The following is a 14,245-nucleotide window of genomic DNA, read 5'->3' on the forward strand; positions in this document are numbered from 1 at the left end:
AGGAGGGGAGAAGTCCTGAACTTCAAAACTAGCTTACCTTGCTGTACTCACTACTGCCTTTGTTTGTGGATATTGAATGACAAAGACACACCCAAGAAACACCCATATAAAACCACACTCCCAAGACAACTCTCGTTTGGCTTCAGTCATGGCCGCTATCATATCTTAATGACCAAGCATTAAAATGAGGCCAGATCAGGTTCACGTTCAGTCACTCTTTATGTTTAACTGTCCAAAAACATATGGTGAGGCCCTATAAACACGGCATCCATATTAGAAAGTCATCACACAAAACTCCCTGATGACTTCTTGATATGGAATGCCATAATCCTGGCTTTGGGCATCTTTCTCATTAGAGCTATTATTGCTACCAGGGGATAGGGCGAGGGTGTTGGAGCGAGACATGCTACACCTGTCGACACACAGAGACACCTGGCGACACAGATAACCACCCCCTCAGTTGGCCTAGCTAACCCCACTAATGGTAAACAGGTGGTGGGGGCAGAACGAGGGATGAGGAGGTGAGGAGTGGAGCGGAGGAGGAAGAATTGTGATAGAGGCCAGATTTGTTTTCCCAGTCATCTAAACAGATAGGGTTCAACTCTGCCACGCTGAGTTTGAGACAAATGTGCTTGATTTGATGAGAGCGTTAGGACCACATTTGAATGAGGGGTGAATTCAGTATGTGCCCAGTATCTGGTAGTTCGCACACAGAGAGAACAGGTCAGGGAAGAGAGGACAGGAGAGGGGTAAGGAGAGAAAAAAGAATAGTACAGAGGAGAGAAGGAGTGGTAGGAAGAGGAGACACTTTCAGCACCACACACACACACACACTCTCTTTCTGTCTCACTCAAACACACAGACACACACACAGTTCGTCCTTCCTTCCTGTCCTTATCGGAGCTACAGGAAGTGATTGCTCTCTTATCTCTGAGCGTTCCCTCGATAGCTGGGTGGCTGTCCGGCTCCTCACACACACACGCTCTTACAGGCACAGACAGGTTAGGAGGTACGGGGCCACACACAGTACATGTGTGGAACAGTTTACCTGAGTTAGGCGAGCAGACAGTGTTAAATTTGAAGTTAAATCTTTATTCTCCAAGCGTGAAGATTAACATGGGATGGCGGTGGGCAGGAGGGGGACGTGAGGCAGGAGATTTACAGTATGTCACAACAAAACTGGAGTGGGGCTGTGTTCAGAAGGAAGGAAACGTAGTAAACTTTTAAATGATCTACCACGGGTGTCCTGGACTTTGGATTTCAATATTATATTTGTAATGACATTACATAAGGTTTTTTCCCAGTTAAAGCTCCATTCTTTCTTTCTTTTTTGTCTCTCTTTCTCTCTGTTTCCTGATCCCCCCCCCCCCCCCCCCCATCTCTTGCTGTTCTCCCCTTCCTTCTCTCGCTACCTCCATCTCTCTCTTAGAGCATGTCTCCTGTCTAAGTTGCGACGTGTGAGCAGGATATGGGAGGATGGCGAATCGATGGGGCAGGCTGGCGACTCAATACGAAAGATCAATCGGATGTCGATGCTGTCTTATCACAATCTGTCTCATCCTGCCATCCCTCATCCCCGCACGCACACACACACCTTACAGTGAACATGTTGAGAGTCACTCCTCATCCCAATACCACAAGACTGGCACCACACACACATCGCCTAAAAATAAACTGCACCTCTTGCACTGTAGTGCGTGATTGGCTGATAACAAAATAGGAGAAGGAGAGGAGCAATGCATGTGTGTTATCTGTGTTCCCTATGGAATCAGTTACTGTTACTAGCCAGGCTACGACACAACTTTATTCTTCCATTATGCTCAAGTCTCACAGGACAACAACAACCAGGTGATGCCAAATTAGTTTGATCATTTTCACTCAATGCATGATTTGCTGTCTAATGAATGTCACTCAATGAGAGAATTCTCCAGTGACTGTTGTGTTATTACAGATTACAGTGTAGTATTGGATCGGGTATTCTTTTGTAGGGCACTACCACTGTTTTGAATGACACTATGACACTGAAGTGAGGGAGAGACGGTGAGAATCATGGAGAGGTTTGGAGACGGTGAATGGAAGAGAGGATGAGGGGAGGATAGAGGTCGACAGAGAGATAGAGAAAGAGGGCAAACCCACCACGGTAAGGAAACTAATCAATGCAGTGTTATACTCACAAACAAAGGGACAATCTTTGCTTTCATTGAGGAGATTTTTCACCACTTTCTTCCACATGATGAATATTAAAATACATCTCTCACATCAGATGAAAAAGATGATCAGCATGTGTCTATTTTTTCCATCTCCCCGGGCCTCTAAACCCACAGGGGACACCTCCGGGACAAATTTACCCACAATGCCATTCTGTGTGACCCGCGGGCAGCGGTGAGACAACAGATTTGATTCCCTTGCTTAAGTAATGACCCCCTACCCATAAACCCTCTCAATTCATCCTTCTTAATAGAACCCTGGGTAATGGGAGTCTATACGGTCATCGCTGGCTGCAGCCAAAGACCATAAAAGACTATCGTCTGCATCACACCGCTCTCAGTCTCGATCACCCAACATTTGGGATATTAGCTACTCTGAGGTAACTGAAAAAAATGGCTTCATTTTTTTTTCCATATTGAAATGAAATGGAGCTTGCAATCAGAAGTTGGGCCATGAATGGAATTGATATGGCGATTAGGATGGATGGAGGAAAGGGAGGAAAATAGGGGATGATGATGGAGAAAAGGGGAGAGGGAAGTTGCCATCTCAGCTTTAAAGGCCCAGTGCAGTCAAAGACCTGATTTTACTGTATATACTGTTTTATATACACCTGTTTATTGGGTACACCCATCTACACTCTAAAAAGAAAAGGTTCCTGCAGTATCCTTTAGGGGTTCTTCAAATTGAAACCCCTATAAGTACATTTTTGAACTACCGCCCCTCCCCTATTACTATTATTGTTAATAATATTATTGTTAATAATAGTAATAATATGCATACCAATAACAACAATAACACAATATTTTAGTTGTCAGTGTTGTGTTTATTATGATTTTAGCGGCAAGGCAGAATAAAAAAATCTAAATATGAGGTATACTCCCAGCAGAGCCCCTAGTATAATGGGTATATCCTCTGGCGTGTTGATGTTAATGTCTTGAGGTTCTCCGTATCCATAGCCAGAATGATTTTGCAGTGCATGGTGATCGAACAGGTTTCCTGTTATATTCATCAAGGTGTAGGGAAGGGGAAGTCTGTGAATCCCAATAATAGTAATTATTCAGATGATTAACAGACCATGCACACGACAGTATTCATACCTAGGTTTTTGTGGTAAATATGAATGAAAAGAAAACCATTATCAAAACAGTTTTTATACACATACCTTGTCCATAATGTGGCTTATGGGATATTCATTGAAGAGGTAAGAGAGGAAGATGGTAAATGTGATCTGCAAAACATACCAATAGCAATTGACATGCCATCGTATGCCTCCTCGTCTGCATACCTGCAGACACAGACACAAAAGTGAGCAGTTCAGTCATCTGCACCCAATACAGCTAGCCTTCAACATATTCTTACCTCTTTGTTGATTGATATTCATTGAACTGTGCCCATTTTCGGTTTTACAAAGAGTTGCACAAATATGAAAAGACAGATGATATCATCATAAAACAATATCAATTTAGATCATACAAGGGACAAACCTGACCTTAAATTGAGGAGATCTTAAACTTGTCCAGTTATGTGCCTGCACCTGCTGTCCTTTCAAATTAAAATCAAAATGTTTCAGTTGGGCAGTTAGGGTCCTGTAAGAACCCCCACCAACTAAGGAGGTTCCTCGATGAGCCCCACCTCCTATTGGGTTATTGGAATAACCTTTTGGGGGAAATTTCCAGTGCCAAGAGCCCTGAGATTATTCAAAGAACTTTCGAGGATCTCAGATGAACCCTTGTTGAACCGTGTGAGTGTAGTAGTGTAGTACCGGGTTGGACGCACTTTGCCTCCATAACAGACTGAATTCTTTGGGGCATGGATTCTACTAGGTATGGCATTCAAATGTTGCTCAATTGGTATCAAGGGACTGATTGGATGGCGCCATGGAATTATGCTGCTTACGGAAAATTCTGATAATCAGAATGACGCAACAGTAACCAGGATTCATCTAACCAGGCAATGTTTTTCCATCACCTGGTCCAGCTGGACCAGTGTGGTCATCTGCTGCAAAAGCCCATTCGTGACAAGGACCGGCGAGTTGTGCATTCTGAGATGCCTGTTCTGGTATGATCGTCGGTGCCACACACCACACTCAAAGTCGCTTAAGTGACTTGCTTTGCACTTTCTAAAGTTCATTCAAACAGTAAATGAATGCCTTGATTCCTGTCTGCCTGCTTTAAATAGCAAGCCACGGCCATGTGACTCACTGTCTGTAGGAGTGAACCATTTGCGTGAACATGGAGTACCTAACAAACTGGCATCTGAGTGTATATGTCCATACTATGAGGTTGGAATAATACTGTGAAATTGTGAAAGTGATGATAATGCCCTTTCAGTGTAAGAGCTGCTCGAAAAGACCACCTGAAATTTCTACCTGCTCTGGTGGGATGGAGTTTTGGTCTGCCTTGGTGGTAAATTAGTTAATAGACCAATAAGAAAGAGTTCCAAACCTCTCTGCCAATAACAGCAAGTTTTCAGTTTTCCCTTCCCAATTGCTTTTTGCAATTTAATTAATTTATTGTAATCACAGTAAGGTGCTTAATTGTTACCCAGAATTGATTTGAAATTGAGATAAAAATGGCTGCTTTAGACCTTTAAATATAGAATTAGGAACTGTGTCTCTTCCACAATATGACATCTGTGTGCTGCTTTTCAATATACAGTTGAAGTCGGAAGTTTACATACACTGAGGTTGAAGTCATTAAAACTTGTTTTTCAACCACTCCACAAATTTCTTGTTAACAAACTATAGTTTTAGTCGGTTAGGACATCTACTTTGTGCATGACACAAGTCATTTTTGCAACAATTGTTTTCAGACAGATTATTTAACTTATAATTCACTGCATCACAAGTCCAGTGGGTCAGACGTTTACATACACTAAGTTGACTGTGCCTTTAAACAGCTTGGAAAATTCCAGAAAACTATGTCATGGCTTTAGAAGCATCTGATTTTCTAATTGACATCATTTGAGTCAATTGGAGGTGTACCTGTGGATGTATTTCAAGGCCTACCTTCAAACTCAGTGCCTCTTTGCTTGACATCATGGGAAAATCAAAATAAATCAGCCAAGACCTCAGAAAAAAATGGTACACCTCCACAAGTCTGGTTCATCCTTGGGAGCCATTTCCAAACACCTGAAGGGACCACGTTCATCTGTACAAACAATAGTACGCTAGTATAAACACCATGGGACCACGCAGCCGTCATACCGCTCAGGAAGAAGACGCGTTCTGTCTCCTAGAGATGAACGTATTTTGGTGCAAAAAGTGAAAACCAGAACAACAGCAAAGGACCTTGTGAAGATGCTGGAGGAAACAGGTACAAAAGTATCTATAGCCACAGTAAAACGAGTCCTATATCAACATAACTTGAAAGACCACTCAGCAAGGAAGAAGCCACTGCTCCAAAACCGCCATAAAAAAAAGCCAGACTACGGTTTGCAACTGCACATGGGGACAAAGATCGTACTTTTTGGAGAAATGTCCTCTGGACTGATGAAACAAAAATAGAACTGTTTGGCCATAATGACCATCGTTATGTTTGGAGGAAAAACGGGGAAGCTTGCATGCCAAATAACACCATCCCAACCGTGAAGCACAGGAGTGGCAGCATGTTGTAGGGGTGCTTTGCTGCAGAAGGGACTGGTGCACGTCAGAAAATAGATGGCATCTTGAGGCAGGAAAATTATGTGGATATCTTGAAGCAACATCTCAAGACATGAGTCAGGAAGTTAAAGCTTGGTCGCAAATGGATCTTCCAAATGGACAATGACCCCAAGCATACTTCCAAAGTTGTGGCAAAATGACTTAAGGACAACAAAGTCAAGGTATTGGAGTGGCCATCACAAAGCCCTAACCTCAATCCTATAGAAAATGTGTATGCAGAACTGAAAAAGCATGTGTGAGCAAGGAGGCCTACAAACCTGACTCAGTTACACCAGCACTGTCAGGAGGAATGGGCCAAAATTCACCCAACTTATTGTGGGAAGCTTGTGGAAGGCTACCCAAAACGTTTGACCCAAGTTAAACAATTTAAAGGCAATGCTACCAAATACTAATTGAATGTATGTAAACTTCTGACCCAATGGGAATGTGATAAAATAAATAAAAGCTGAAATAAATCATTCTCTCTATTATTATTGACATTTCACATTCTTAAAATAAAGTGGTGATCCTAACTGACCTAAGACAGGGAATTCTTACTAGGATTAAATGTCAGGAATTGTGAAAAATTGAGTTTAAATGTATTTGGCCTAAGGTGTATGTAAACTGTAAGTAACCCTCAAATAATGTAAAGCAGTTTGAGACCCCTACAGAAATGCTAGACATCTACTCACTCTATCACAATGAACACACACTGTTTTTGATTCTTCCCTCCCCGTGAGAAGATGAGCATTCACCTCTGACTCTCCAGGCTTCTGCTTCCAAAACACTAATCCTCTTTTTGAACAATAGCATTTAGGGCCTGCATAACTCATTCTGACACACACAAACGTGCACGCACGCGCGCACACATTAGGGCGGCAGATAGCCTGGCGGGTAAGAGCGTTGGGCCAGTAATCGAAAGATTGCTGGATCGAATCTCCGAGCTGACAAGGTTATGCCCCTGAACAAGGCAGTTAACCCACTGTCCACCGGGCGCTACCGTCTGATTCAGAGGGGTTGGGTTAAATGCTGAAGACACATTTCAGTTGAATGCATTCAGTTGCACAACTGACTAGGTATCCCTCTTTCTGTAATTGCAGTGGAACAAAAAAGCACAGCATTGCACTGCCTGAATGAGAATTCTCTTTAAATGATGCTCTCTCCTCGCCGTTTCTGTTTTCGGGACCACAAATAGACTGCGGTTTCTATTTACTTCTCAAAGGTTAATCAAACCTTTGACCCAGTTACTTACCAATTACAAACCTGGTTTTCAAGGCCAACTCTACAGTGGGTATCATAATTATTCACCCTCTTTGTTTACTTTTTATTGTGTTACAAAGTGGGATTCAAATTGATTTAATTGTCTTTTTTTTTGTCAATCAACACAAAAGGCAGTGCAATGTCAAAGTAGAAGAAAAAAAATCTAACTTAAAAGAAAGATTCATTAAAAATTAAACACTAATGTACCTTGATTAGGTAACCCCTGAGTCAATACATGCTTGAAAATAAGGAGGCAGTTACTCAGTGATCTGTTAGATTTGATTTATATCCGTTATTTTACCAGGTAAGTTGACTGAGAACACGTTCTCATTTGCAGCAACGACCTGGGGAATAGTTACAGGGGAGAGGAGGGGGATGAATGAGCCAATTGTAAACTGGGGATTATTAGGTGGCCGTGATGGTTTGAGGGACAGATTGGGAATTTAGCCAGGACACCGGGGTTAACACCCCTACTCTTACGCTAAGTGCCATGGCTTTGGGTTTAGGCCAGAAAGTGTATTCCTTTGCTGTGTTTTCTTGCATTCTTACTTTAGTACCTTGTTGCATATAGCATGCATGTTTTGGAATGTTTGTATCTTTATTTTATATTCTTCCTTTCATTCTGTTTCACTAGGTCATTATTGAGGAGGAGTCACTACAATGTTGTTGATCCGTCCTGAGTTCCCTCCCATCACAGCCATTGAATTCCGTAGCTGTTTTAAAAATTACCAATGGCCTCATGGTGACATCCCTAAGCAGTTTCCTTCCTGTACTACAGCTCAGATCAGAAGGACGACTGTATATTTGATGCGTCTGGATGGTTTAATACATGAGCCACCGTCAAATGATTAACTTGACCATGCTGAAAGAGATATTCAATGTCTGCTTTGTTATCATTACCCGTATATCAATCACTGCCCTCCGTTACGAGGCTTTTGAAGCACTCCCTGCTCTTTGTGGTTGAATCAGCGCTTGAACTTCAATACTTGACTGAAGGACCTTACAGATATATATGCATGGGGGACAGAGGAAGGGTTAGTCATTCTAAAGTCAACCCCTATTATTTCACATTTCCATGTAACTTATTTATCAGGGCACAAGGCGAGACCCAGATGCAGACCCAGGACGCAGATGGTTGGAGTCTTAGATGTTTATTGATCCAAAAAGGGGTAGCCAAGAGAATGGTCGTGGGCAGGCAAAAGGTTAAAACCAGTTCAGAGTCCAGGAGGTACAGAGTGGCAGGCAGGCTCGAGGGCAAGGCAGGCAGAATGGTCAGGCAGGCGGGTACAGAGTCCAGAAACAAGCAAGGGTCAAACTGGGAGGACTAGCAAAAAAATAACAGACAAGGCAGGCGCATGGGAAACCACGCTGGTTGACTTGGACATACAAGACAAACTGGCACAGAGAGACAGGAAACACAGGGATAAATACACTGGGGAAAACAAGCAACACCTGGAGGGGGTGGAGACAATCATAAGGACAGGTGAAACAGATCATGGTGTGACATACTGATACCCACTGTATATGTGGTTCCCCATTGATCTGAAGGTGCATCAGTTAAGGCTGCACGGTTCTTAAGTGGGAGAAAGTGGTTCTGCATTCACTGCCCTTCACATGCTAAGGGGATAAATATATCCAAAGAAAACTAGTAGTGGCAACATTTGTGCCTGATTCACATATGTAGGGATGAGCCAAGCCAAGCTTTACTGGGCTGGCCTGGTTCCGCATCCCACCATAGTTGCTGGAACCATACACAGGGTTGAGGTGTAATGGATTACAAAAATCTAAGGGATTGCAAAAAACGGTAACAGTAATCCGTTACATTACCAGCTAAAATATTGTAATTAGATTACAGATGCTTTTGAAAAACTAGATGATTACTTCAAGGGGGACTTTTAAATTTAGAAAGGATGTTGGCGAAAAAAAAATCTTTGACACTCAAATCAGCATTGAAAAAAGACGTAAATTTGTTCCACCCGAGCGATTCTGAGCACAAATCAGAGACCACTATGATGACACACCAACGTGTTTGATGGATCGCGGGAAAAGAGCAGGAAGAGGCTTTTGTAGACTACAGTCCAAGTTATATCTTCCAATGGTGCGACTGCTGTCGGCATCCAAACGCTTGGAGGTAAGGATGACAGCAGTGGTTTAGTCTACGGCGATACGGATTTAAATGATTGTTGACATCTACATAGCGCATTGATGTGAATCACACTGCTGCTCTCTCATTTAACTATTTGCGCTTTATGAATTGTGGTTGCTGTGGATGGCCTGCTGTTCACAAATCTAAATGTGTATATGAACCAAATAATGTTTGAATTCAAGAAGTTTAAGCTGCCTATCAATCATTGTTTCTGAAACCAGTGGACAGCCAGTGAAAAATGCACTCTTGCAGCAGCTGCACGGTGCAGATCCCAGCCAAAATAATAAAACTGGGGCTTTTATTGCTCAATCTAAATAATGCTGATATTTTTTAAAATCCATAGACTTATGCTCAAACTCGCACACTTTTGATAGACTTAAAAGGGGCACACTTTTTGGACATATATATATATATCCATTGATTCTTGAAGAATATAACTTATAAATGCATCATGAGCTCTAAATATAAACTTATTTTTCTCCAATATTTGTAAACATAGGGCGGCACACAATTGGCCCAGCGTCGTCCGGGTTTGGCCGGTGTAGGCCGTTCTTGTATTTAAGAATTTGTTCTTAACCGACTTGCCTAGTTAAATAACGGTAAAAAAAATAAAAAATAAATAAACATTGTAAATGTAAACAAACACTGTATAGCCTCATAACATGGTGAGACCAATAATGTTGATATCATGGATTATTGCATCCATAGCTCTGTCTATTCATCTGAGAGTGGTATATTTCTCCAAGCCCATCCCTCAGTATTTCACCCCAAACATTTGTTTCATCTGTGGATTTGCCCTTTTAAACAGCTGCATATTATCAAGATATCAAAGTGTCACCAACAAAAAGGTAAACAATAGGCCTATAGCAAATGCAGCATATGGCAATAATTTTTCACATGTAAATATCACTTTTCAGAAGTGCTCAAAGCATGCCATTCCATGAGCCCGGAATTTATTTTTCAACTCGAATCAATGAGCCCAATCAGTCCTCCATGACAACAAAATAATCAACAACATAGTAGGGCTGGCTAAAAAGTCCTTAGCTTTGGGGTTATGCTCAGAAAACATTTTGGCTAATCTATACTTCCATATTTCCAAGTACTTTTCTTGAAGATCAAGGGGTATAACATTTAGTGGAATGACTGGAATTCTGATAGACTTTGGCTTTTAATGTAAATATATAATTTAATCGTATTATTATATGTAGTAGAAAGCGATGGGTTAGAAGAAGTCTACATAACCAACCCATAAAGTAAAATTTAACATCCATATATTGCCAGCTATGTAACCTTTAACATTGATTTATCCTGCAATAGATGTCATTCAATTGGTAACATACATTTTTGTCTTCTAATGCCTCTTAAGGGGAAAGTAATCTAAAAGTAACTGAATGTAAACAGATTATGTTACTGAGTTTGGGTAATCCAAAAGTTACATTACTGATTACACTTTGACAGGTAACTAGTAATTGTAACAGATTACATTTAGAAAGTAACCCTGACCGTACAGTGAAAAATCAAACAACATTTTCACCTGTGTGTTACCCACTGGGAGATAGCTATTCCTTATCCCACAGCATGCTACATTTGGGTCTGATTTGTAGCTGAATTTTGAGTAATATTGAAATCTCAGTCTGGCACCCCTACTGTCCTTTGCTCTCTGGACTGTCAAAGGAAAGATAATGCTCATTCTTAAAATCAATCAACACCGCCCCTTTCTCTGTGCAGCTCACTCACACACACACAAAGACACACACGTCCGCTGCCATGCTTTCGTCTGATTAGTGGCCGGAACAATTACTCTAATCATGTCATCTTAACGAAGCAACTGATAAGTAGAGACTGTGCTGGCCTCCTAATCCAGGAGACCTTCGCCTACTCCCAATTTCAGCTGCTATCATCACACACACACACACACATAAGCGCACACACATGGACAACCACGCACAAACAAGATACAAAATTATAGTACATACAGACACTTAGGATGTCCTGAGACTCCATGTCCACTCTAACTTGATAAGAAAAAACATCTACATAAGGGACAAATTCTGTCTAGTCATTTTAAGGGAGAAGACGAGAGGGTCATTCCACCGTAAAAAGCACAAGAAAGAGGAATAACACCCACCATTTCAAATTGTTCTGGAATTGTTTCTGTTGTTAGAAACAGACAAGATTAGCATTCCTGCAACATTATTTTGCTGAAATATAATTTGATCTCTGAGAAATTACGCTAATTGAGTGCATCCAAATTAGCCATTTTAATTCATAGGATTCATATAATAATCCATAAATATAAGTACCTGGCTTGCTGAAATGACCCGAGAGAGAGAGAGGTAAGCAGAGAGGGAGAGGTAGAGTCCCTGACACTGGAAAGGAGCCAGGGTTCAAAGCCCTTGCCCTTTGCCCAGGGAAACCCCTCGGCGCTTGGCTGCCCACATCACAGCCTCTCCTTCCCAGTTCCTGCCAGGGGGTCGCGGTTACCACCGGCTACGGCAGCCATAACATTTACATTAAATTAGCCAGCTTCAAAGACTGTCTGAGTCTCTACACACACCGTCTGTAAACACACACACACACACACACACACTAATGTGATGAGACATTTCACACGTCTAATCTCTAATCAATCCCTCAGGTGACGGTGACATTTTTGCAAGAAAGGGAGTTGAACCCTTCAACCACTACAGCTACACAAAGCCACTGACTGTAGGTCTTTGTTAGTGGAGTTCCACAGACCAACTTTGTTTGGCAGAACTTCACTTTGGTTCAAAAGGCTTTTGTGAGTCATAAGCAGCGGAGGAGAGGATGGAGACACCTTATCGCAATAACACACACACACTGCATTAACTTACTGCACAGCTCTGTCTGCCCTTGTAATTTCCGTCTATTAGTGGGTCTGTAGAGCTCTAAGCCGCTCGCATTACACAATGAAAAGGTCCTTCAACATATTACTCAACCGACAATATGCTCTATGGTAGACCGAGGAACAAGGTAGCAGCAAGGGCATTTATGAGCAAGAGCACGAGCGAGAGAGCACGAGCGAGAGAGCGCGCAAGAGCAAGAGAGCGAGAGAGAGACTTATGTGAAGAAAATAATCACTCATCTCAAATTTGTTGTTTGCAGACCTGAAGAGACACGCCTCCGCCATTGCTTCCACATGTTCAATTCCTTCAAATATGTCAACACTGAATGGGAAAAGGCAAGAGGGGTTTTCTAAAGATATAGGAGATCATGATCCAATAATTCAAATCTTTGTAAGATTATGGCAGTCCCCATATTGGTTATGGGAGTGTCTAGCACCTTCAAACAAACATTTAATTTGAACTAATAAGAAGGATGACAGCAATAGTTTTCTCTGAAGATGAAAGCAATATGATAGTCCTATTAGAAAGAGGAGGAAGGGAAGCGCTACTAAGGTACACAATAGTACATTTTGGTAGATCGGTGCTCTTTGGTAAAAGGGGTAAATTGGTCATCAAAAAGAAAGGAGGACCAAGGCACTCTTAATATAATTAATTGAAATGCCTTTATTAGTATGGCATGTTCAATAGAAACGTTTTTTTTGTTTTACCTACGCGTTTAGGCAGCATGGCCTTCCTCAGGGAGATAATATAATAGTCCTGTTCTGATTCTGGTAGCATGGTGCCCTCTAGTGCAGACTTGTGTAAGCACTACAACTTTTACTAACTAGTGGTAGTACCAATGCGTTTTGAGAAGGAAGACAGAAGATGAAATAAATACAATTGAGATTCACCCGCTAGTTGCAATCTGATTCTCAACCGTCGCCCTTACATGTGCACTTGTTAATTGGCAGAGTTTCCACTCCAATCTATTCCTATAACATTAGTGAAGGGGTGCATACTTCACTGTATGGTTATCACCAGCAGGTGTTGCCATATCACTGTAAAAGATTCCCTTCAACTGTATAATCATAAGCAGCAGTTCCCCCATGTCCAATTGTTTTGACACAATTTCATTAGTTTGGAAGCTCTTTATCACTGACCCATGCAGGTCAACTACCTGGTTGTACAAGGTCCCAGCAGTCCCTAGTCTCTGATATCCCAGACCTTGGAGCATTGTAAACGGCACAACGTCTGGGGAGGATGTCGGATTCTCTCTGTCATTTCGAAAGGGACATACTAAAAACGTATCCCAGAGAGAGTCCTCTTCAGACAGACAGCTCTCCCAACAAATCACGAGTTTGGGTAGGCGAGGGCTTAAAATGCTAAGGAGAATTGTGCTCATGTTTAGCTAGGACAACAAGCGTATACCGCTGTGATGTTATCAGTGACGCGCTTCGCGTTTCCGACTCGTCCTCTCTGTCCCAGCGACGCCTCAATTTGTACAGACTTGTTAAGAATGAGCACTGATACATTGCCGGAAGCAATCTGTCTGTCTAGAGCACAGGAGGCTGCTGAGGGGAGAACAGCGCTAATGTAATGGCATCAAATACCTGGAAACCATGGAAACCACTAATTCTGCTCCAGTAATTACCATGAGCCCGTTCTCCCCAATTAAGCAGCCACCAACCTCCTGTGGTCTAGAGAGACTAAAGCCTTGTTCACACGGGCAGGACTAAAACCCTGTGTTTTTGGGAATTCTGATTTGATCTTTATCCTGTCTGAACAGCCTGAACAGCCAAAAAGCACATGGAATCGGATATTTCAAGCAACATTTCAAACCATCTCCATAGGTGGTTTGAAATCTGATAAAAAGCTGAATCCTGACCATATCAAATCTGATTTATTTGCCCCTTTTTAGACTGTTATTTATCATATCTTGTTTCTTGCTACTGTAGTTACTGACAGCTTGAAAAGAAAATTTGGCAGCTAACTAGCTGAGCGAATGTACTAACGTTAGCAAACTAAAAAACTAGCTAGCTAACTAGCTAGCCAAAAAGGACTCGTTTTGAAAGTTGGATCAAAGCAACTGGGAAACTTCCATTGTGGGCATTACTGTCACCCGAGTTTGCTGCACAACAATTTCGG

At 41.9% G+C, this 14,245-nt stretch overlaps 2 long non-coding RNA genes across 2 annotated transcripts in view; one reads left to right on the top strand and one right to left on the bottom strand.

Moving 5' to 3' along the window:
- Positions 1–14,245, top strand: part of LOC118944186 — a 62,969-nt gene that overhangs the window by 45,723 nt on the left and 3,001 nt on the right. The window lies entirely within an intron of this gene.
- On the bottom strand, positions 3,011–13,680 carry LOC110504315. Its single transcript, XR_002470581.2, has 3 exons — positions 13,278–13,680; positions 3,371–3,493; positions 3,011–3,239 (listed from the first exon to the last, which is right to left on the bottom strand). It is a non-coding gene; the product is annotated as an uncharacterized LOC110504315 (long non-coding RNA).

Source organism: Oncorhynchus mykiss, chromosome 25, assembly GCF_013265735.2.
Source record: "Oncorhynchus mykiss isolate Arlee chromosome 25, USDA_OmykA_1.1, whole genome shotgun sequence".
Taxonomy (NCBI): Eukaryota; Metazoa; Chordata; class Actinopteri; order Salmoniformes; family Salmonidae; genus Oncorhynchus; species Oncorhynchus mykiss.